Below are 25,741 nucleotides of genomic sequence, written 5' to 3'. Positions count from 1 at the left end.
TCCTGTAAGCACAGAACAACCACAGGGCTGCTCTGCAGGAGGAGGTAAGTGTCTGCTCACAGTCATGTAAGGATTGGGGTACAAGGTGATGGAGGGGATCGCCCGGAGGTCAGTATTGCGCTTTTCCAGTCCACATATAATTTGGTCGCTTTTTGACCATACATTACATTGGACCGTGAATGCCTCCACGGAGAAGAACAACTCATTTTGTGAAAAACAATCCTCTGTATGGCTGCGCTGATGGAAAATAAAAACATTATGGCTCTTGGAAGGCAGGAGGGAAAAAATTTGAATTGTCTGTGATAGGAAGGGGTTAAATATCATGAGAACATTTTTTTATGGTCCAGCACTACGACGATGATACCAGGTAGACATGTCCATTTTTATTACACGCTTTTGCAAAATGATTGAAATTTTTTTTGTTTTTTTTTTAAAAAAAGGGTTTTCCGAGGTATTTTTACTGATGAACTATCCTCAGGATCGGTCGTGGGCAAAGTTCTTAAAAATTCGATTCTGCTGCTTTGATGAATTTAACAAAAAGTTTGCTTTGTGACAAATTACTTAATTCACAAAGTGCATTTCTTTGCAAGTAGCGGGCACAATGATCGGGAAAGGTGATTGCGCAGCCCCCGTCATTGAACCCTTTAGATGCCACATTCATCGCTGATCGCAGCATCTGAGATTAATATTAAGGCCTTTCAGACCTTATCCATTTGAGCACGAAGAGGCCATCCTGCTTCAAGATCCAGCGCGAAATCTAGCGTTGTGCGTTATGACGTCATCACGCTAGCCATCTTGGTGAATCACCGCAGAGGTCTTCATGCAAGATGGTCGCGGCGGCCTCTTTGCGCTCAAAAGGATGAGGTGAGTATGATTTTTGTTTTACCGCCATTCCAGGGAAAATTGATTCGTTACTACTAGGGATGAGCGAACCCGAACTGTATAGTTCGGGTTCGTACCGAATTTTGGGGTGTCCGTGACACGGACCCGAACCCGAACGTTTTCGTAAAAGTTCGGGTTCGGTGTTCGGCGCTTTCTTGCCGCTTTTTGAAAGGCTGCAAAGCAGCCAATCAACAAGCGTCATACTACTTGGCCCAAGAGGCCATCACAGCCATGCCTACTATTGGCATGGCTGTGATTGGCCAGTGCACCATGTGACCCAGCCTCTATTTAAGCTGGAGTCACGTAGCGCCGCACGTCACTCTGCTATGATCAGTATAGGGAGAGGTTGCAGCTGCGACGTTAGGGCGAGATTAGGCAGATTAACTCCTCCAAAAGACTTCATTCTGTGATCGATCTGCAGCTGTGGATCATTGAAGTGCTATTATTGACTTGCTCACTTTTTTGAGGCTGCCCAGAGCGTTTTTAGATCACTTTTTTTCTGGGGTGATCGGCGGCCATTTTGTGACTTGTGGTGCGCCAGCACGAGCTATCACCAAGTGTATTTAACCATCGATAGTGTGGTTATTTTGTGCTATATCCTACATCAGCTGCAGGCTGAGCCTGTGTCACCGAAGTGCATTTAACCATCAACAGTCTGTTTATTTTTTGGCCATATACTACATCAGCTGCAGGCTGAGGATGTGGCCTGTGTCACCCAAGTGTATTTAACCATCGATAGTGTGGTTATTTTGTGCTATATCCTACATCAGCTGCAGGCTGAGCCTGTGTCACCCAAGTGCATTTAACCATCAACAGTCTGATTATTTTTTGGCCATATACTACATCTGGTGCAGGCTGAGCCTGTGTCACCCAAGTGCATTTAACCATCAACAGTCTGATTATTTTTTGGCCATATACTACATCTGGTGCAGGCTGAGCCTGTGTCACCCAAGTGCATTTAACCATCAACAGTGTGGTTATTTTTTGGCCATATATTACATCAGGGGCAAGTTGAGCCTGTCACCCAGCGCCTAAAAAAAAAACCTGACATTTCTATTCAACCAAATCTGTACTGTTTTAGCTGATCAAGTTAGACACACGCTAGCGTGCTGATAGAAGTGTGATTCTGTGATTAAACCTATACCTGTCACACAGCGCAAAAAAAAACAGGTCTCACATCTCTATTCAACCAAATCTGCACTGTTTTAGCTGGTCAAGTTATTTGTAGTGACCGTAAAAGCAGACTTTTTGTTCTGGGTTGAAAAAGCATTCCCAAATTTGCCATTCTCAAAATAACTAGTTTCTGGTATTTGAGGCCTACTTGAAATCTATCCCAAAAAGAAAATCTTACATTGAAGGTATTGATAGTGTCATTCAGAAAAACCTAAGACACACGCTAGCGTGCTGATAGAAGTGTGATTCTGTGATTAAACCTATACCTGTCACACAGCGCAAAAAAAAACAGGTCTCACATCTCTATTCAACCAAATCTGCACTGTTTTAGCTGGTCAAGTTATTTGTAGTGACCGTAAAAGCAGACTTTTTGTTCTGGGTTGAAAAAGCATTCCCAAATTTGCCATTCTCAAAATAACTAGTTTCTGGTATTTGAGGCCTACTTGAAATCTATCCCAAAAAGAAAATCTTACATTGAAGGTATTGATAGTGTCATTCAGAAAAACCTAAGACACACGCTAGCGTGCTGATAGAAGTGTGATTCTGTGATTAAACCTATACCTGTCACACAGCGCAAAAAAAAACAGGTCTCACATCTCTATTCAACCAAATCTGCACTGTTTTAGCTGGTCAAGTTATTTGTAGTGACCGTAAAAGCACACTTTTTTTTCTGGGTTGAAAAAGCATTCCCAAATTTGCCATTCTCAAAATTGTGGTGAACGGGAACAATGAGGAAAACATCTAATAAGGGACGCGGACGTGGACATGGTCGTGGTGGTGTTAGTGGACCCTCTGGTGCTGGGAGAGGACGTGGCCGTTCTGCCACAGCCACACGTCCTAGTGAACCAACTACCTCAGGTCCCAGTAGCCAGCAGAATTTACAGCGATATTTGGTGGGGCCCAATGCCGTTCTAAGGATGGTAAGGCCTGAGCAGGTACAGGCATTAGTCAATTGGGTGGCCGACAGTGGATCCAGCACGTTCACATTATCTCCCACCCAGTCTTCTGCAGAAAGCGCACAGATGGCGCATGAAAACCAAGCCCATCGGTCTGTCACATCACCCCCATGCATATCAGGGAAACTGTCTGAGCCTCAAGTTATGCAGCAGTCTCTTATGCTGTTTGAAGACTCTGCTGCCAGGGTTTCCCAAGGGCATCCACCTAGCCCTTCCCCAGGGGTGGAAGAGATAGAATGCACTAACGCACAACCACTTATTTTTCCTGATGATGAGGACATGGGAATACCACCTCAGCACGTCTCTGATGATGACGAAACACAGGTGCCAACTGCTGCGTCTTTCTGCAGTGTGCAGACTGAACAGGAGGTCAGGGATCAAGACTGGGTGGAAGACGATGCAGGGGACGATGAGGTCCTAGACCCCACATGGAATGAAGGTCGTGCCACTGACTTTCACAGTTCGGAGGAAGAGGCAGTGGTGAGACCGAGCCAACAGCGTAGCAAAAGAGGGAGCAGTGGGCAAAATCAGAACACCCGCCGCCAAGAGACTCCGCCTGCTACTGACCGCCGCCATCTGGGACCGAGCACCCCAAAGGCAGCTTCAAGGAGTTCCCTGGCATGGCACTTCTTCAAACAATGTGCTGACGACAAGACCCGAGTGGTTTGCACGCTGTGCCATCAGAGCCTGAAGCGAGGCATTAACGTTCTGAACCTTAGCACAACCTGCATGACCAGGCACCTGCATGCAAAGCATGAACTGCAGTGGAGTAAACACCTTAAAAACAAGGAAGTCACTCAGGCTCCCCCTGCTACCTCTTCTGCTGCTGCCGCCTCGGCCTCTTCTGCTGCTGCCGCCGCCTCGGCCTCTTCCTCCGCCTCTGGAGGAACGTTGGCACCTGCCGCCCAGCAAACATGGGATGTACCACCAACACCACCACCTGCGTCACCAAGCATCTCAACCATGTCACACGGCAGCGTTCAGCTCTCCATCTCACAAACATTTGAGAGAAAGCGTAAATTCCCACCTAGCCACCCTCGATCCCTGGCCCTGAATGCCAGCATTTCTAAACTACTGGCCTATGAAATGCTGTAATTTAGGCTGGTGGACACACACAGCTTCAAACAGCTCATGTCACTTGCTGTCCCACAGTATGTTGTTCCCAGCCATCACTACTTCTCCAAGAGAGCCGTGCCTTCCCTGCACAAACAAGTGTCCGATAAAATCAAGTGTGCACTGCGCAACGCCATTTGTGGCAAGGTCCACCTAACCACAGATACGTGGACCAGTAAGCACGGCCAGGGACGCTATATCTCCCTAACTGCACACTGGGTAAATGTAGTGGCGGCTGGGCCCCAGGCGGAGAGCTGTTTGGCGCACGTCCTTCCGCCGCCAAGGATCGCAGGGCAACATTCTTTGCCTCCTGTCTCCTCCTCCTCCTACTCAGCTTCCTCCTCCTCTTCTTCCACCTGCTCATCCAGTCAGCCACACACCTTCACCACCAACTTCAGCACAGCACGGAGTAAACGTCAGCAGGCCATTCTGAAACTCATATGTTTGGGGGACAGGCCCCACACCGCACAGGAGTTGTGGCGGGGTATAGAACAACAGACCGACGAGTGGTTGCTGCCGGTGAGCCTCAAGCCCGGCCTGGTGGTGTGCGATAATGGGCGAAATCTCGTTGCAGCTCTGGGACTAGCCGGTTTGACGCACATCCCTTGCCTGGCGCATGTGCTGAATTTGGTGGTGCAGAAGTTCATTCGCAACTACCCCGACATGTCAGAGCTGCTGCATAAAGTGCGGGCCGTCTGTTCGCGCTTCCGGCGTTCACACCCTGCCGCTGCTCGCCTGTCTGCGCTACAGCGTAACTTCGGCCTTCCCACTCACTGCCTCATATGCGACGTGCCCACCAGGTGGAACTCCACCTTGCATATGCTGGACAGACTGTGCGAGCAGCAGCAGGCCATAGTGGAGTTTCAGCTGCAGCACGCACGGGTCAGTCGCACTGTGGATCAGACCCACTTCACCACCAATGACTGGGCCTCCATGCGAGACCTGTGTGCCCTGTTGCGCTGTTTCGAGTACTCCACCCCGATGGCCAGTGGCGATGATGCCGTTATCAGCGTTACAATACCACTTCTATGTCTCCTTGAGAAAACACTTAGGGCGATGATGGAAGAGGAGGTGGCCCAGGAGGAAGAGGGGTCATTTTTAGCACTTTCAGGCCAGTCTCTTCGAAGTGACTCAGAGGGAGGTTTTTTGCAACACCAGAGGCCAGGTACAAATGTGGCCAGACAGGGCCCACTACTGGAGGACGAGGAGGACGAGGATGAGGAGGAGGTGGAGGAGGATGAGGATGAAGCATGTTCACAGCGGGGTGGCACCCAAAGCAGCTCGGGCCCATCACTGGTGCGTTGCTGGGGGGAAACACAGGACGATGACGATACGCCTCCCACAGAGGACAGCTTGTCCTTACCTCTGGGCAGCCTGGCACACATGAGCGACTACATGCTGCAGTGCCTGCTCAACGACAGCAGAGTTGCCCACATTTTAACGTGTGCGGACTACTGGGTTGCCACCCTGCTGGATCCCCGGTACAAACGACAATGTGCCCACCTTACTTCCTACACTGGAGCGTGATAGGAAGATGCGCGAGTACAAGCACACGTTGGTAGACGCGCTACTGAGAGCATTCCAAAATGTCACAGGGGAACCAGTGGAAGCCCAAGGCGAAGGCAGAGGAGGAGCAAGAGGTCGCCAACGCAGCTGTGTCACGCCCAGCTCCTCTGAGGGCAGGGTTAGCATGGCAGAGATGTGGAAAAGTTTTGTCAACACGCCACAGCTAAGTGCACCACCACCTGATACGGAACGTGTTAGCAGGAGGCAACATTTCACTAACATGGTGGAACAGTACCTGTGCACACCCCTTCACGTACTGACTGATGGTTCGGCCCCATTCAACTTCTGGGTCTCCAAATTGTCCACGTGGCCAGAGCTAGCCTTTTATGCCTTGGAGGTGCTGGCCTGCCCGGCGGCCAGCGTTTTGTCTGAACGTGTATTCAGCACGGCAGGGGGCGTCATTACAGACAAACGCAGCCGCCTGTCTACAGCCAATGTGGACAAGCTGACGTTCATAAAAATGAACCAGGCATGGATCCCACAGGACCTGTCCATCCCTTGTGCAGATTAGATATTAACTACCTCCCCTTAACAATATATTATTCTACTCCAGGGCACTTCCTCATTCAATACTATTTTTAATTTCATTTTACCATTATATTGCGGGGCAACCCAAAGTTGAATGAACCTCTCCTCTGTCTGGGTGCCGGGGCCTAAATGTGTGACAGTGGCCTGTTCCAGTGGTGGGTGACATGAAGCCAGATTCTCTGCTATGGCATGAAGAGACTGATTCTCTGCTGACATGAAGCCAGATTCTCTGCTATGGGACCTCTGTCCAATTGATATTGGTTCATTTTTATTTTTTTAATTTAAATTTTAATTCATTTCCCTATCCACATTTGTTTGCAGGGGATTTACCTACATGTTGCTGCCTTTTGCAGCCCTCTAGCTCTTTCCTGGGCTGTTTTACAGCCTTTTTAGTGCCCAAAAGTTCGGGTCCCCATTGACTTCAATGGGGTTTGGGTTCGGGACGAAGTTCGGATCGGGTTCGGATCCCGAACCCGAACATTTCCGGGAAGTTCGGCCGAACTTCTCGAACCCGAACATCCAGGTGTTCGCTCAACTCTAGTTACTACGAAGGACGAGGAAATTTGGTTTTGCTGCGAATTGAAGTTTCCCTGAAATTTGTATCAAAGTCCACCTTAGATACTTCAATGAACTAAACACTAGTCTTTAGTGTCTATTCGGTGGGGGTCCAACACCCGGGACCCCCGACCGATCAGCTGTTTGTGAAGGCATCGGTGGCTCCTGTGAGTGATGTGGCCTTCTCCGTGCTCACCAAGGACAACGCCGTACATTGTATAGTGGCCGTGCTTGGTATCACGCTCAGCCCCATTCACTTCTATGGGGCTGACGAAAATAACTTGGTTAATTTTGGCGCTCAGCCACGCATGCACGGTCTGCCCTTCTGCACATTGCAGGCTCCATTCTAAAGATAGGTGCGGGTCCCAGATGGGAATACCCCTGTTATTAAAATGTATTTAACGAGTTTTCCCATCCCAGAAGGGAACCTCACAATGCCGTCTTATTGTTTGGCTTACTCAGCAATAGACTTACAGGCAGTCTGTTAGGCCAGGCCTTTCTTAAAGGGGTTTTCCAATTTCAACATGTGTGGCATATAGCTAGAAGGTGCTATCAGGGCCGGCGCCACCTCAAAGGTGACCTAGGCAGCCGCAGTTTTTTTTTTTTAAGTACGGCTGAGGGCCATCCCCCGCACTGGACGGGCTGGCGCGTCTATGATTGTGCACCGCCCGGGCGCAGCCTGAAGAGAGGGACTGACAGGAGGGAAGTGCCTCTAATGTAGCGTGGCCGAGCTCTGTTCGGTCCACGGTACAGGAGCTTTTGTTTACGGATGACTTGCATTATTCCTTCCCATGTGCACAACCTTACATTTGTCAGTGTTAAACCTCATCTGCCACTTATCTGCCCAAGCCTCCAATCTATCCAGATCCCTCTGTAGTAGTATACTGTCCTCTTCAGTGTTAATTACTTTACACAATTTAGTGTCATCTGCGAAAATTTTTATTTTACTATGCAAGCCTTCTACAAGATCATTAATAAATATATTGAAGAGAATAGGGCCCAATACTGACCCCTGAGGTACTTCACTAGTGACAGTGACCAAATCTAAGTGTGTACCATTAATAACCACCCTCTGTTTTCTATCACTCAGCCAGTTACTTACCCACATACAGACGTTTTCTCCCAGTCCGAGCATTCTCATTTTATATACTAACCTTTTATGTGGTACAGTGTCAAATGCTTTGGAGAAGTCCAGATATACGACATCCATTAATTCACCGCTGTCAAGTCTAGAACTTACCTCCTCATAGAAACTGATTAAATTAGTTTGGCATGACCGATCCTTCACGAAGCCATGCTGATATGGCGTTATTTGCTTATTTCCGTTGAGATGCTCTAAGATAGCATCTCTCAGAAAACCTCCAAACAGTTTACCAACAACAAATGTTAAACTTACCGGCCTATAGTTTCCAGGCTCTGTTTTTGGACCCTTTTTGAATATTGGCACCACATTTGCTATGCGCCAGCCCTGTGGGACATTCCCTGTCAGTATAGAGTCCGCAAATATCAGAAATAAGGGTCTGGCTATGACATTACTTAATTCCCTTAGGATACGGGGGTGTATGCCATCCGGTCCTGGCGATTTGTCTATTTTAATTTTTTTAAGTCGCTGTTGTACTTCTTCCTGGGTCAGACAGGGCACTTTTAATGGGGAATTTATTTTTACATTCAGCATTTCATCTGACAGTTTATTTTCCTCAGTGAATACATTGGAGAAAAAAATATTTGCAGCTTTGCTTTCTCCTTGTCGCTCTCTGCGACTCCCCCCTCATTCCAAAGACTCCAAAGACATACTGATAGGGACCTTAGATTGTGAGCCCCATTGGGGACAGTTGGATGATAATGTCTGTAAAGCGCTGCGGAATATAGTAGCGCTATATAAAATGCATAAAATAAATAAAATAAATAAATTACTCTTTAAAGGGCCGACACCTTCAGATTTATACTTTTTAACATTTATATAATTGAAGAACATTTTAGGGTTAGTTTTACTCTCTTTGGCAATTAATCTCTCTGTCTCTAGTTTGGCCGCTTTTATTTGTTTTTTACATGTTCTATTTTTTTCCTTATAGTTTTTAAGTGCTTCCGTGCTACCCTCCTGTTTTAGTGATTTATATGCTTTCTTTTTGTTATTTATTGCTTTCTTTACAGTTCTATTTATCCACATTGGTATCTTTTTGTTCCTTAACCTTTTTATTCCCATACGGTATGTACCTCTCACAATGAGATTTTAGGATGCTTTTACAGATATCCCATTTTGTGGCTGTATTTTTATTTTTGAGGACTTTGTCCCAGTTAGTTAAGCCTATGGCCTCTCTTAGTTGGCTAAATTTAGCTTTTTTGAAGTTTGGTATTTTTCTTCCTCCCTGTAGAAACGCTCTTTTGAATGATAATTGGAAGGTTATTACTTTATGGTCACTATTTCCCAGGTGTCCACCAACCTGCACGTCTGTTGTACTTTCAGGCCTATTGGTTAATACTAAGTCCAGTATGGCCGTCCCTCTAGTCGGGTCCTGAACCAGTTGGGATAGGTAATTGTCTTTGGTTATTGCCAAGAACCTGTTTCCTTTATGAGATATACAAGTTTCAGTTTCCCAGTCTATATCTGGGTAGTTGAAGTCCCCCATAATAACCACCTCATTATGATTTGCCGCCTTGTCTATCTCGTTTAGTAATTAGTAGTAGATTTTCTGTGGACTCTGGTATATTAGGTGGTTTATAGTAAACTCATATTAGTAATTTATTATTGTTTTTAGCTCCATGTATCTGTACCCACAGTGACTCCACATGTTCATGTCCCTCACTTATATATTCCCGGAGTGTGGGCTTTAGACAGGACTTTACATAATGGCAACCCCCCCCCCCCTCTGGTTTTGACGATCCTTTCTAAACAGACTGTAACCTTGTACATTAACTGCCCAGTCATAGCTATCATCCAGCCATGTCTCCGTTATTCCCACTATTTCATAGTCCTCCTCACATGTCACTAATTCCAGTTCCCCAGTTTTATTAGTCAGGCTTCTGGCATTAGTATACATACATTTGAGAGGTTTATGCATATTTTTTAACCTACACCTTTCCCTCTGAACTGTTCTAGTCCCTCCTTCCATTCCTCCCCCAGTCCCACTACCTCGCCCCCGGTCTCTATCTGCACTATCTTCCCCTCCTATAATGTAATTTCCCTACCCCAGTCCCTAGTTTAAACACTACTCCAACCTTCTAGCCATCTTCTTCCCCAAACACAGCTGCCCCTTCCCCATTGAGGTGCAGCCCGTCCCTACGATACAGCCTGTAGCCGATAGAGAAGTTGGCCAATTTCTCCAGGAACCCAAACCCCTCCTTCCTGCACTAGTTCTTGATCCACTTGTTAATCTCCCTAATCTCCCGCTGCCTTTCTTGTGTGGCCCGTGGTACAGGCAGTATTTCGTAAAATACTACCTTTGATGTCCTTGCCCTAAGCTTTTGACCTAAATCCCTGAAATAATTTTTAAGGACTCTCCACCTACCTCTAACTTTGTCATTGTTTCCGATATGGACCATGACCGCTGGATCGTCTCCAGCCCCTCCCAGTAATCTGTCAACACGATCCGTGATGTGCCGAACTCTAGCGCCAGGAAGACAGCACACTGTTCGGCGATCACGGTCTTTGTGACAGATTGCCTTATCTGTTCCCCTAATAATGGAGTCTCCCACTACCAGCACCTGTCTGGCCTGCCCTGCTCTCCTGGTCCCCTGCTTACTGGAGCTGACAATCCCCTGACTGGCAGAGGAAGTGTCCGGCTGCAGCAGTGCTGTCCCTGGACTGACATCACCCTCATCTGTCAAACGTGCAAACTTGTTGGGGTGTGTCAGATCAGGGCTAGCATTCCTGGCACCCTTCCCTCTACCCCACTTTCTAACTGTTACCCAGCTAGCTACCTCACTTTCCTCAGCCTCCTCTCTGTCACCCTCCCCCTCATCTACCCCATAGAGTGCTTGCTCGGTGAGAAGCAAACTCATTTGCAAATTGTCAATGCCTCTCAGTGTTGCAACTTGCCCGTTTAGAGACTCGATTTGCGATTTCAAATGGGTAATTTGCTCACATTTTAAACAAAGTTATACACCCTTGAACTCCTGTTCCAGGACTGCATACATCATGCAAGATGTGCACTGGACTGCGTTGTCAATTGTGCAACACATACTAAATGGGGATTACACCACAAAAGCGAAAAATACAATATAATGTAGTAATAAGAAACTGGCTAATTGCAGTCCCCCACTGAAGTCCCTGAATCGGAAGTCACTTAACCTCCTCAGGACCGCCGTACGCAGGATTGCGTCTTTGCGGCGGCCCTGCTCTTCTGGTGCGTCCTCTCGCGAGACGCGAGATTTCCTGTGAACGCGCGCACACAGGCGCGCGCGCTCACAGGAACGGAAGGTAAGAGAGTTGATCTCCAGCCTGCCAGCGGCGATCGTTCGCTGGCAGGCTGGAGATGTGATTTTTTTAACCCCTAACAGGTATATTAGACGCTGTTATGATAACAGCGTCTAATATACCTGCTACCTGGTCCTCTGGTGGTCCCCTTTGTTTGGATCGACCACCAGAGGACACAGGTAGCTCAGTAAATATGTTGCACCAAGCACCACTACACTACACCCCCCCCTGTCACTTATTAACCCCTTATTCACCCTTGATCACCCCATATAGACTCCCTGATCACCCCCCTGTCATTGATTACCCCCCTGTCATTGATCAACCCCCTGTAAAGCTCCATTCAGATGTCCGCATGATTTTTACGGATCCACTGATAAATGGATCGGATCCGCAAAACGCATACGGGCGTCTGAATGAAGCCTTACAGGGGTGTGATCAATGACTGTGGTGATCACCCCATATAGACTCCCTGATCACCCCCCTGTCATTGATTACACCCCTGTCATTGATCAACCCCCTGTAAAGCTCCATTCAGATGTCCGCATGATTTTTACGGATCCACTGATAAATGGATCGGATCCGCAAAACGCATACGTCTGAATGAAGCCTTACAGGGGCGTGATCAATGACTGTGGTGATCACCCCATATAGACTCCCTGATCACCCCCCTGTCATTGATTACCCCCCTGTCATTGATCAACCCCCTGTAAAGCTCCATTCAGATGTCCGCATGATTTTTACGGATCCACTGATAAATGGATCGGATCCGCAAAACGCATACGGACGTCTGAATGAAGCCTTACAGGGGCGTGATCAATGACTGTGGTTATCACCCCATATAGACTCCCTGATCACCCCCCTGTCATTGATTACCCCCCTGTCATTGATCACACCCCTGTAAAGCTCCATTCAGATGTCCGCATGATTTTTACGGATGCACTGATAGATGGATCGGATCCGCAAAACGCATCCGGACGTCTGAATGAAGCCTTACAGGGGCGTGATCAATGACTGTGGTGATCACCCCATATAGACTCCCTGATCACCCCCCTGTCATTGATTACCCCCCTGTAAAGCTCCATTCAGACGTCCGCATGATTTTTACGGATCCACTGATAGATGGATCGGATCCGCAAAACGCATCCGGACGTCTGAATGAAGCCTTACAGGGGCGTGATCAATGACTGTGGTGATCACCCCATATAGACTCCCTGATCACCCCCCTGTCATTGATTACCCCCCTGTCATTGATCAACCCCCTGTAAAGCTCCATTCAGATGTCCGCATGATTTTTACGGATGCACTGATAGATGGATCGGATCCGCAAAACGCATCCGGACGTCTGAATGAAGCCTTACAGGGGCATGATCAATGACTGTGGTGATCACCCCATATAGACTCCCTGATCACCCCCCTGTCATTGATCACCCCCCTGTCATTGATCACCCCCCCTGTCATTGATCACCCTCTGTAAGGCTCCATTCAGACATTTTTTTGGCCCAAGTTAGCGGAATTATTATTATTTTTTCTTACAAAGTCTCATATTCCACTAACTTGTGTCAAAAAATAAAATCTCACATGAACTCACCCTACCCCTCACGGAATCCAAATGCGTCAAATTTTTTAGACATTTATATTCCAGACTTCTTCTCACGCTTTAGGGCCCCTAGAATGCCAGGGCAGTATAAATACCCCACATGTGACCCCATTTCGGAAAGAAGACACCCCCAGGTATTCCGTGAGGGGCATATTGAGTCCATGAAAGATTGAAATTTTTGTCCCAAGTTAGCGGAACGGGAGACTTTGTGAGAAAAAAATTAAAAATATCAATTTCCGCTAACTTGTGCCAAAAAAAAAAAAATTCGATGAACTCGCCATGCCCCTCATTGAATACCTTGGGGTGTCTTCTTTCCAAAATGGGGTCACATGTGGGGTATTTATACTGCCCTGGCATTCTAGGGGCCCCAAAGCGTGAGAAGAAGTCTGGTATCCAAATGTCTAAAAATGCCCTCCTAAAAGGAATTTGGGCACCTTTGCGCATCTAGGCTGCAAAAAAGTGTCACACATCTGGTATCGCCGTACTCAGGAGAAGTTGGGGAATGTGTTTTGGGGTGTCATTTTACATATACCCATGCTGGGTGAGAGAAATATCTTGGCAAAAGACAACTTTTCCCATTTTTTTATACAAAGTTGGCATTTGACCAAGATATTTATCTCACCCAGCATGGGTATATGTAAAAAGACACCCCAAAACACATTCCTCAACTTCTCCTGAATACAGAGATACCAGATGTGTGACACTTTTTTGCAGCCTAGGTGGGCAAAGGGGCCCATATTCCAAAGAGCACCTTTCGGATTTCACAGGTCATTTTTTACAGAATTTGATTTCAAACTCCTTACCACACATTTGGGCCCCTAGAATGCCAGGGCAGTATAACTACCCCACAAGTGACCCCATTTTGGAAAGAAGAGACCCCAAGGTATTCGCTGATGGGCATAGTGAGTTCATGGAAGTTTTTATTTTTTGTCACAAGTTAGTGGAATATGAGACTTTGTATGAAAAAAAAAAAAAAAAAAATCATCATTTTCCACTAACTTGTGACAAAAAATAAAAAATTCTAGGAACTTGCCATGCCCCTCACGGAATACCTTAGGGTGTCTTCTTTCCAAAATGGGGTCACTTGTGGGGTAGTTATACTGCCCTGCCATTCTAGGGGCCCAAATGTGTGGTAAGGAGTTTGAAATCAAATTCTGTAAAAAATGACCTGTGAAATCCGAAAGGTGCTCTTTGGAATATGGGCCCCTTTGCCCACCTAGGCTGCAAAAAAGTGTCACACATCTGGTATCTCCGTACTCAGGAGAAGGTGGGGAATGTGTTTTGGGGTGTCATTTTACATATACCCATGCTGGGTGAGAGAAATATCTTGGCAAAAGACAACTTTTCCCATTTTTTTATACAAAGTTGGCATTTGACCAAGATATTTATCTCACCCAGCATGGGTATATGTAAAAAGACACCCCAAAACACATTCCTCAACTTCTCCTGAATACAGAGATACCAGATGTGTGACACTTTTTTGCAGCCTAGGTGGGCAAAGGGGCCCATATTCCAAAGAGCACCTTTCGGATTTCACAGGTCATTTTTTTTACAGAATTTGATTTCAAACTCCTTACCACACATTTGGGCCCCTAGAATGCCAGGGCAGTATAACTACCCCACAAGTGACCCCATTTTGGAAAGAAGAGACCCCAAGGTATTTCGTGATGGGCATAGTGAGTTCATGGAAGTTTTTATTTTTTGTCACAAGTTAGTGGAATATGAGACTTTGTAAGAAAAAAAAAAAAAAAAAAATCATCATTTTCCGCTAACTTGTGACAAAAAATAAAAAGTTCTATGAACTCACTATGCCCATCAGCGAATACCTTAGGGTGTGTACTTTCTGAAATGGGGTCATTTGTGGGGTGTTTGTACTGTCTGGGCATTGTAGAACCTCAGGAAACATGACAGGTGCTCAGAAAGTCAGAGCTGCTTCAAAAAGCGGAAATTCACATTTTTGTACCATAGTTTGTAAACGCTATAACTTTTACCCAAACCATTTTTTTTTTACCCAAACATTTTTTTTTTATCAAAGACATGTAGAACGATAAATTTAGAGCAAAATTTCTATATGGATCTCGTTTTTTTTTGCAAAATTTTACAACTGAAAGTGAAAAATGTCATTTTTTTGCAAAAAAATCGTTAAATTTCGATTAATAACAAAAAAAGTAAAAATGTCAGCAGCAATGAAATACCACCAAATGAAAGCTCTATTAGTGAGAAGAAAAGGAGGTAAAATTCATTTGGGTGGTAAGTTGCATGACCGAGCAATAAACGGTGAAAGTAGTGTAGGTCAGAAGTGTAAAAAGTGGCCTGGTCTTTCAGGGTGTTTAAGCTATAGGGGATGAGGTGGTTAATCTTAAATCACACACTTACACAACCACACACTTAATCAACCACGCGTCTCGGTCAAACTCGCGCTATATATCTGCTTATATAAATATAAATAAAGCTCACATCTCCTCAGATGTTTCCCCTTAATAACTAATTCATGTATTTTTACATGGGATTATGTCAGTTTTTTTACATTGTTTATTTTTCTTTCCATTTAGGTTCCTACAATATAGAGACATTTCGGTTAATATCTTCCACTGAACAGAATTTTCCTGATTGTCCCATCATGATTAGGGACAGAGACAAGATGGCAGAGAGGATAATAAATCTCACTCTAGAGATACTCTTCCAACTTACTGGAGAGGTGAGAGATTCTGATGATGTCACATTACATCATTCTTATCTATGGTAATAACAGATGGACATGGCTGTAGAGGTGAGAGATTCTGATGATGTCACATTACATCATTCTTATCTATGGTAATAACAGATGGCCATGGCTGTAGAGGTGATGGACTCTGAAAATGTCAGTAGTGATCTTTATTACTGTGTCTCCCCATATCCAGGATTACACAGTGGTGAAGAAGATCTCTAGTGAATGCTGTCAGGCCTCTGTATCTGAAGGATGGGGAAGAACCCTGAGCCCAATCACAGGGCCTCCACCTCACCCCCTGATACATGAGAAGATCAATGAACAGAAGATCCTAGATCTCGCCCACAAGATGATTGAGCTGCTGACTGGAGAGGTGACACTGCTGGGAATGCTGGGAAATTCTCCAGTAACAGCACTGGAGGGGTCTGGGTGATGACTGTATCATTGTGTTGTCAGGTTCCTATAAGGTGTCAGGATGTCACTGTCTATTTCTCCATGGAGGAGTGGGAGTATGTAGAAGGACACAAGGATCTGTACAAGGAGGTCATGATGGAGGACCATCAGCCCCTCACATCACCAGGTGATGGACAGGACTAAATACAAATATCTTTTAATTATCTGTATGTAAAGAATGAATTCAGTCACTGTATGTGTCTCCTACAGGAAGATCCAGTAAGAGAAGAACACCAGAGAGATGTCCCAGTCCTCTTCTTCCTCAGGATCATCAGGTAGATGGAGATATTCTTCTATGTTATATAGAAGACTGTGAAGTCCTTGTGTTCAGTCTTGTTTTATCCCATATTATTGTATGTGTGTAATTAAATTAGAGTTGTTGTGATACCAAATTTTTGATTCGGTTTCGATACCAATAAAAAGTATTGCGATACTCGATACCATTCTATACCACGCGAAAAAAAAAAAAAAAAAGGCACATGCATTCCGCATTTTAAAAATGGCGAATCGCACAGTTTTTATAATTTTTTTCTGTTCCGGCGTTCACCGCATAGATTTTTTATATATTTTAATAGTTTGGACTTTTCTGACGTGGCAATATGTAATATGTTTATTATTTATCAATTTTATATGTGAAATTGGGAAAAGGGGGTGATTCATACTTAATATTTTGGTGGTTTTTTTTTTTCCTTTTTTTTTTTTTTACACTTTTTATTTAATAACTATTTCCCCCCTTAGGGGCCAGAACCTGGGATCTTTCATCCCTTGTCCTATTCACCCTGATAGAGTTCTATCAGGGTGAATAGGACTTCACACTATCCCTGCTGCTCTGTGCTCTGTGCACACAGAATCAGGAATGTTACCATGGCAGCCAAGGCTTAAGTAGCATCCTGGCTGCCATGGTAACCGATCGGAGCCCCAGGCTTACACAGCTGGGGCTCCGATCAGAAGCTGCCACTGCACCACCAATGAGGGGGAGGGGAGAGGACCCTGTGGCCACTGCCATCAATGATTTTAATACTGGGGGGGGTTGAGAGGGGCCAGCGCACTGTGCCACCAATGATTTTAATGGGATGGGGGGTTGAGGGGGGCATGGGGGGTTGAGGGGGGGGCACACTGCACCACCAATGATAATTACCCCTTAATACAGGAGGCGGATACTGGCAGATCAGCGGCAGTTAACCCCTCAGGTGCCACACCTGAGGGGTTAACTGCCGCTGATCGCAGCTCCCTGTCAGGGGCAGGGTGCCGGCAATGCGATTCTGCTGACGGCACCCGCCTCCTGTATTATGTGTTAAAGTCTACTTTTCCTGGGTCCAGACTTTAAGTATCAGGCTACACAGAGCGGCGCCCAGAGATGTCCCAGCACTCACCATTATTCCTGGGCGCCGCTCCGTTCACCTGCTGTGCCCCATTACTGTCTCCTCTCCTGCTCCATATGCTAATTACTATCGGAGTAATGGGGAGGAGACATCAGCTTCACTAGTGGGCGTTCCTTCTCCCTGGCTGTAGCGCTGTCCAATCACAGCGCAGGAAGAAGAAACGCCCACTAGTGAAGCTGATGTCTCCTCCCCATCACTCCGATAGTAATCAGCATGTGGAGCAGGAGAGGAGACAGTAATAGGGCACAGCAGGCGAATGGAGCGGCGCCCAGGAATAATGGTGAGTGCTGGGACATCGCTGGGCGCCGCTCTGTGTAGGAAAAGTCGTATCATTGGTGGCGCAGTGCGCCCGCCCCTCCTCCGCCCCTCTCTTCTCATTAGTGGCAGCGCCAGCAAAGGGGGAGGGAGGACAGCTTCCTTCTCCCCGTGCTGCTGAGAGAACATGAGCGCACCGACAGCAGTGCGCTTATGTTCAGAGATACTAGACTGCACAGAAGCGCAGCCCAGTATCGAAAAAATGGAAATCCCGGTATCGTATCGATACCGGGACAAAAGTATCGATTGGGTATCGAAATTTCGATACCCGCAACAACCCTAAATTAAATATGGTGAGATGATGGGATTAAAGATGCCTGGAACCACTATAAATGTTCTGGTTACGGATACTGGCAGCAGGAATAAGAAACCAACTGGATTTATTTCTATCTTTTCCTTCCTCTCTCCTGAGACAAACAACACTGAAGGTCAACTTTCTCCACTGAATCAATTTGATCCATGTCCAGCCATGTCAAATACATATGTGAATGAGGTTCTTGTCATTGAGCCATCATCTAATATCTATGTTCTGATGAAGAAGATCTACAGCCATAAGATAAATAGTGCTGTCATGTTATTTTTGATTGTCGTGATAATTAATCATCCTCTCTACTCTTTTTGAATTTTTTTTTTGTTATTTGTATGATTGATTGTGATAATAATGTTTGTTTTGCAGCTTTTGAATGCAGATAAAGATCTGAATAATATTAATTCTACATATACATATGTGAGGGGTGATGTCCAGTGTAAGGAAGAAATTCTTACAGAGACATATGTCAGGGGTGATGCCCAGTGTAAGGAAGAAATTTCTACAGAGACATATATGTGGAGTGATGACCAGTGTAAGCAAGAGATTCCTACAGATAACCACCCAGGTGAGTAGAAACAAATAAACAGAGCAGCCAAAATACATATTAAATATGTATAAAAATATAAAACTTTTATAGGTGAAAACACATGCTGTTAAAGTAAAATACACCTCTGTGAAGAAGGCCGATTTATTTATCTGCTGTCAGTACTGATGAGGGAAAAGCATTTGCCTAATTTTGGAACTAAGAAAATATTTAGTATTATTAGACTTGGGAGGTGAGGAAAGAACTCACCCCGACCTTTCTAAAAATGTGTTTAACAGTTATTTCTATGGTTTATTACTGTGCCTTTAAATTGGCGGCTATTATCTGCCTCAGTGCTCTATAATAAGTTTGTTTTATTGTAATTATGACTTATGTCCACTGCTATCCTGCCACCTAGTGTCCAGGCTGTGTGTTGCTATGGCATTGTGTATATATAGCAGGATGTTTGGTTACGTGACCCTTTGGTGTAGGTTCTTGAGACAGACGAGAACATGATCCTATGAAGATGTTGGCTTGAACGCAAAAGTGAAAAACTGCAAGAGAACAGTCTGGTGGCCTAACACCATGATCTACTGGTCCTTGTTGTGAGGTCTATTGTTAGATTGTGATCTGTTTTTCTATCACTGTCTTAAAAGGAATGTGTCATCAGAAAATGACATATTTAGAGATGAGCAAATCCATTCTGTATTAATTGGATTTGATTTAAATGTCACAAAAATTCATCTGCCAAATTAGTCTGAAGATTTGACTCGTTTCGGAAGAATCATGTAAAAACTGAACCCAGCGCCATTTTACTGTGTGTGTTAGCAGGGAAAACCATGGGGGAGGAATAAGCAGCAGACACTGCAGCAGCTAGTTCAGTATTATCATCATGATTGAGCAGTGTTTTTCATGTGCCACACCAGGCTGGTGCTAATCAGCAAAAGGAGACCACTTGAACACCCAGACTCAGTCCTACTGGGACTCTGGCCTTTCTCCAGTGCATACCATGTTCCCTGACAAGAATCCAGTATCATCTAGGAGGAGTTTCAGCGCATCATGACACCCAAACAAAGTTGTCCTATGCCAGTGGACAAAACATCACATTTGTCAGATTGAATGAGGCATAGATCTGTGAGAATTTTCACACCTCCAGATGAGACCAATGAATACAGAGCTCAAAAAAATAAAGGGAACACTTAAACAACACAATGTAACTCCAAGTCAATCACACTTCTGTGAAATCAAACTGTCCACTTAGGAAGCAACACTGAGTGACAATCAATTTCACATGCTGTTGTGCAAATGGGATAGACAACAGGTGGAAATTATAGGCAATTAGCAAGACACCCCCAATAAAGGAGTGGTTCTGCAGGTGGTTACCACAGACCCCTTCTCAGTTCCTATGCTTCCTGGCTGATGTTTTGGTCACTTTTGAATGCTGGCGGTGCTTTCACTCTAGTGGTAGCATGAGACGGAGTCTACAACCCACACAAGTGGCTCAGGTAGTGCAGCTTATCCAGGATGGCACATCATTGCGAGCTGTGGCAAGAAGGTTTGCTGTGTTTGTCAGCGTAGTGTCCAGAGCATGGAGGCGCTACCAGGAGACAGGAGGAGGCCGTAGGAGGGCAACAACCCAGCAGCAGGACCGCTACCTTCGCCCGGGAGGTAGTCAGAGTGGGCTACAAAATAGAATTTTCTTCAGTTCCTCCGACGAGATTTCTGGGGTCAGTAAGATCTCAAAACAGTGTTTTGCAGGGGGTCCAAGATCTTTTAAAACTAGGAGTGGTTGTTCAGATCCCATTTCCATACCAGGGCCAGGGATTATATTTCAGTCTCTTCCTAGTCAAAAAGGAAGAAGGTTGCTTCCGTACGATTATAAATCTAAAATTCCTCAACAAATACATAACTTACAGGAAGTTCAGGATGGAATCCCTGGGATCCTTAATCCCCCTAATAAAAAATAATGCTTTAATGTGCACAGTGGACTTAAAAGATGCATACTACCACATCCCGATCCACCACAATTCTTAAAAATTGCTAAGATTCGCCATAAAAGACCAGCTAGAAGTCATTCATCATTTTCAGTTCACAGCACTTCCATTTGGGATTTCCTCAGCTCTCAGAGTATTCACCAAGCTGGTGATCGAGATGCCAGCGTATTTGAGACAAAAAGAGCTAGTCGTGGTCCCATACTTAGATGATTTCTTGTTAGAGGGAGATACGGTAGATCGTTTGTTAACAGATCTAGACATTTTTCTATCCATCCTAAATGAACTAGGCTGGATAAATCCAGAAAAATCTTTTCTACAACCGTCGACCAAGGTACGTTTTCTGGGAGTCTGGACTCTCGATCTCAGACCACCTTTCTACCCCCAGACAAAATCCAGTCCCTAAAGAAGAAAGTGAAATTCTTCCAGAGAAGGAAGATATGTTTTATAAAAGAAGCCATGAGTATGTTGGGGATGTTAACAGCATGCATTCCCTCAGTAACCTGGAGTCAATTTCATTTCCGCATCATTCAATCCTGGATTCTGGAGATCTGGGACAAGCAGCAAAGATCCCTGAATCGGAAGATTCCCATTCCAGGTTCGGTGAAGACTTCCCTATGCTGGTGGAAGATAGACAGGAACCCCTCACAAGGGGTAGCCTGGAGAAAATCACCTTATATCCAGATCAAGACGGACGCAAGCCTGTTGGGCTGGGGAGCGAAAATTGGAGACTTTTATTACCAAGGCTCCTGGCCCCTATCTGTGAGCAGCATGTCCTCAAACTTTAGGGAACTGAGTGCAGTGTGGCAATCCATAAACATGGCAAGAAAGATTCTTCAGGATCAGCACCTAAGAATTATTTCGGACAATACGACAGTGGCTTACCTTTCACATCAGGGAGGAATGAAATCAAAGAAACTTCTAAACCTTTCAAACAAAGTTTTCTACTGGGCAGAAAAAAAACATAAGTTCTATCTCAGCGACCCATCTCAAGAGATCCCTGAATCAGCAAGCGGACTACCTAAGCCGACGCACAATAGACCAAACAGAATGGTCCCTGAATCTAGAAGTCTTCAAAATGATAGTTTACAGATGGGAAACTCCAGACATAGACTTGTTTGCGTCAAAAGACAACAGGAAGGTGGTGCGGTTCTGGGGGCAATCCTTAGGCGATAGACGCATTTGCCATAACTTGGGACTGGAATCTGTGTTATGCGTTTCTAACAAGAGAGCTCGACAGTCATCCTGATAACCCCTTTTGGCCAAAAACTAGTTGGTTTTCCTCCCTCAAAAGAATTTCAATCTCCAGCCCTTGGACCCTTCAGCTCAGGAGGGACCTTCTACATCAAGGTCCCATTCTAGATCCTCACCCAGAATTCTTAAGACTAACGGATTGGATCCTGAGGTCGAGATTCTGAAGCGCCAGGGCCTTTTTGACAACGTTATATCTACTCTGAGTCCAGTAGAAAAAAAGTGACGTCCGCCATCTACTTAAAAATTTGGAAGAGGTTCTGCTCCTGGTTGGGAGAACCATCTCCGAACCTTGAAAAGCCAAAAATACTGAAGATTTTAGAATTTCTGCAACAAGGTCTTGATCTAGACCTCAGACCCTCTACACTAAGAGTGCAAGTATTGGCACTCAGCTGTTTTTTCGACTCAGCCGATCATAGATGGATCAGGAGGTTCATGAGAGGCGCGTCTAGGCTGAGGCCAACACTGAAATCACGAGTCCCTTCCTGGAACCTTAACACCGTATAGAATGGCCTAACAATGAGTTTGTTTGAACCCTTGGAAGACTGCCCGCTCAAATTCCTATCATTTAAGACAGCCTTTCTAATCGCGATCACATCCGCAAGAAGGCTAGGTGAAATCCAGGCCATTTCGATTAGAGAACCTTATCTAAGAATCTTAGAAGATAGGATTGTGCTTAGACTAGACCCTGGGTTCCTTCCCAAGGTGGTGTCTAATTTTCACAGAGATCAAGAGATTATTCTCCCGTCCTTCTGTAATACCCCAAAAAATAGCGGGGTATCTACCTTTCATTCTCTAGACGTTAGACGTACGGTTTTAAAATACCTACAGGTTTCTAAGAGTTTCAGGAAGTCCAATAGTCTTCTTATTCAGTTCTCGGGGAAAAACAAAGGTCAAAAAGTATCTAGATCCTCCATTGCCAGATGGATAAAGAATACCATTTCCTATTGTTATATTATTTAGGGGTTTTCTTGTCCCACTAACCTAAAAGCTCACTCAACTAGAGCTATGTCCTCTTTTTAAGCGGAGAAAGCTGGTGCTTTGTTGGAAGACATTTGTAGAGAAGCTACCTAGTCCACTATGCATACTTTCATAAAGCACTACCGTTTAGATTTTTCCAATATGGTTGAATTGTCTTTTGGATGTAAGATCCTTCAGGCAGTTGCCCCCCCCCCTTAATCTTATAATTTTGTATATCCCCTTGTGTGGCCGTCATGGTGATGATATGGAAAATCGGAATTAGACTTACCGGTAATTCCGTTTCCATGAGATCACCATGACGGCCCATTAATCCCCCCAGTTTTTTTTCTTTTACTTAAATTCAGGATGGTATGACTTAATACCTTCCGGTTCTATATTATTATGTTACTATAATTTGATCTCCACCTTTTCACTCTAGTAATTTTGGAAGCACTGGTGTATGGTGGAGGGTGGGGGTGTTTTAACCTTTCTCTATTCCTGCCCCTACAGAGGTCAGGGGTCTATCTCATAGTGATCTCATGGAAACCGAATTACCGGTAAGTCTAATTCTGATCTTTTTTTTTTTGACCCACTGTTCTTTCCCATAACGCCTTGTGTGTAAGGCTACTTTCACACTTGCGATCGGAGCGGATCCGTCTGGTGTCTGTACAGACGGATCCGCTCCTATAATGCAAACGCTTGCATCCGTTCAGAACGGATCCGTTTGCATAACTGTTTTTTTCAGATCAGATTTTTCACTTCGTGAAAACTCAGATCTGACAGTATATTCTAACACAGAGGTGATGGGGACGCTTCAAGTTAGAATATACTAAAAGAACTGTGTACATGACTGCTCCCTGCTGCCTGGCAGACCTCCCCCCCCTCCCTCCCCCCTCCTCCCTCCCCCCTGTTTTTAACTCATTGGTGGTCAGTGCGGCCTCACCTCCCCCCCCTAGTTAAAATCACGTTCCGAATCCCCCATCATTGGTGGCCAGTGCGGCCTCACATCTCCCCCCCCCCAGTTAAACTCACGTTCCAAATCCCCCATCATTGGTGGCAGTGGAGAGTTCCGATCGGAGTCTCAGTTTAATCGCTGGGGCTCCGATCGGTAACCATGGCAACCAGGACGCTACTGCAGTCCTGGTTGCCATGGTTCATTTGGCTGAACGCTACTGGTATTCGTCCTAAAGTTCCCATACATATGCCCACTTGGCTTGGCCAAAGTGTATGTTTTCTGAATGGGGAGACATATCTGAAGGCGGCTTATCTCCCCTAGAATAAATATTTGAACATGTTAAAATCTAACTGCTGGTTCCATCTACACATTAAAGGGTAGGCAGGTTCAGCCAGCATTTTTCTACATACAGAACCTTGCAATTTGTATGAAAATCTTAATATAAATATCCATGGTCCTTTCTCTCATTGTACCAGTTTGTAACTTATCTTGTTCATGCTTATTGCACTTGTTTTGTTTCATGTATGTGTACTCCCCTTTTTATATGTACAGCACCATGGAATAATTGGCACAATAATAATAATCTATTCCATTTTCAAGGTTATAGTATTTAAAAATAATTTATTTTTTTATTTTCGCAGATGACTGTATTGGGAGCTCAGAGGGACATCTGATGTCTTCAACTTTTAAAGCAAATGCTCTTGGTCTCACACGAGACACATATAAAGATCATGCAATTATCTCAGATATACCTTCAGCTCTTCACAGCCAAAATTGCTTGTTTGATCCATTTAAACATCTTCTATCTTCTGATTCATCACAAACTTTAAAGCAGAATACAAGTCACAGAATAGAAGTTGAACATCAAAGAACACGCACAGGGAAAAAGACAATATCATGTTTAGAATGTGGGAAATGTTTTACTTGGAATTCACAACTTGTTGAACATCAAAGAACTCACACAGGGGAGATGCCATTTTCATGCCAGGAATGTGGGAAATGCTTCATAAGAAAATCACATCTTGTTGAACATCAGAGAACTCACACAGGGCAAAGGCCATTTTCATGCCAAGAATGTGGGAAATGCTTCACAAGAAAGGCATATGTTGTTGAACATCAGAGAATTCACACAGGGGTGAAGCCATTTTCATGCTCAGAATGTGGAAAATGTTTTACTTGGAAATCACATCTTGTTAAACATCAACAAACTCACACAGGAGATACACCATTCTCATGTCCAGAATGTGGGAAAGGTTTTTCTTGGAAATCACAGTTTGTTAAACATCAACGAACTCACACAGGGGAAACTCCATTTTCGTGTCTAGAATGTGGAAAATCTTTTACTTGGAAACCACAACTTGTTAAACATCAACGAATTCACACAGGGGAGACGCCATTTTCATGTGAAGAATGTGGGAAATGTTTTACACACAAAACAACACTTGTTGTACATCAAAGAATTCACACAGGGGAGAAGCCATTTTCATGTTCAGAATGTGGGAAATGTTTTGCACAGAAAGCAACACTTGTTGTACATCTAAGAACTCACACGGGAGATAAGCCATTTTCATGTTCAGAATGTGGGAAATGTTTTATTCGGAAACCACAACTTATTAAACATCAACAAACTCACACAGGGGAAAAGCCATTTTCATGTTAAGAATGTGGGAAATGTTTCTTAAGTAAAGCAAATCTTGTTGAACATCTGAAAATCCACATAGGGAAGATGCCATTTTAATGTCCGGAATGTGGGAAATATTTTACTTTTAGATCACAAATTGTCGAATATCAATGAACTCGCACAGGAGAGAAGCCATTTTCATACCAAAAATGTGGGAAATGTTATGGCGAGACATCAAACCTTGTTAGTGTGGTCGCAAACCAACCTTCTGATGTGATGCGGTGTTCTAATAGTTTTGAAGTTGAGTGAGCCGGATCGAGGTCAAGACACAGAGACACATACAAGATGTGTTTCTCGTAATGGCCTTCTTTATTGTAATGAGCAGTGCAAGTATTTGTACACAGACAAACGCAATAAAAGTGTCCTAGTTTGACAAGCTTTGAGTTACTATGTTTAGCTTAAGATAAGAAAATGAATGGTCAGCATGGG

The 25,741-nt window shown here is 44.7% G+C and overlaps 1 pseudogene; it reads left to right on the top strand.

Annotated features, from left to right (window-relative positions):
• On the top strand, positions 1-25,741 carry LOC120992109 (annotated as a pseudogene).

Source organism: Bufo bufo, chromosome 2, assembly GCF_905171765.1.
Source record: "Bufo bufo chromosome 2, aBufBuf1.1, whole genome shotgun sequence".
In the NCBI taxonomy this organism is placed as follows: Eukaryota; Metazoa; Chordata; class Amphibia; order Anura; family Bufonidae; genus Bufo; species Bufo bufo.
The sequence above is the reverse complement of the archived record's forward strand: the minus strand, read 5'-3'. Positions and strand labels throughout refer to the sequence as shown.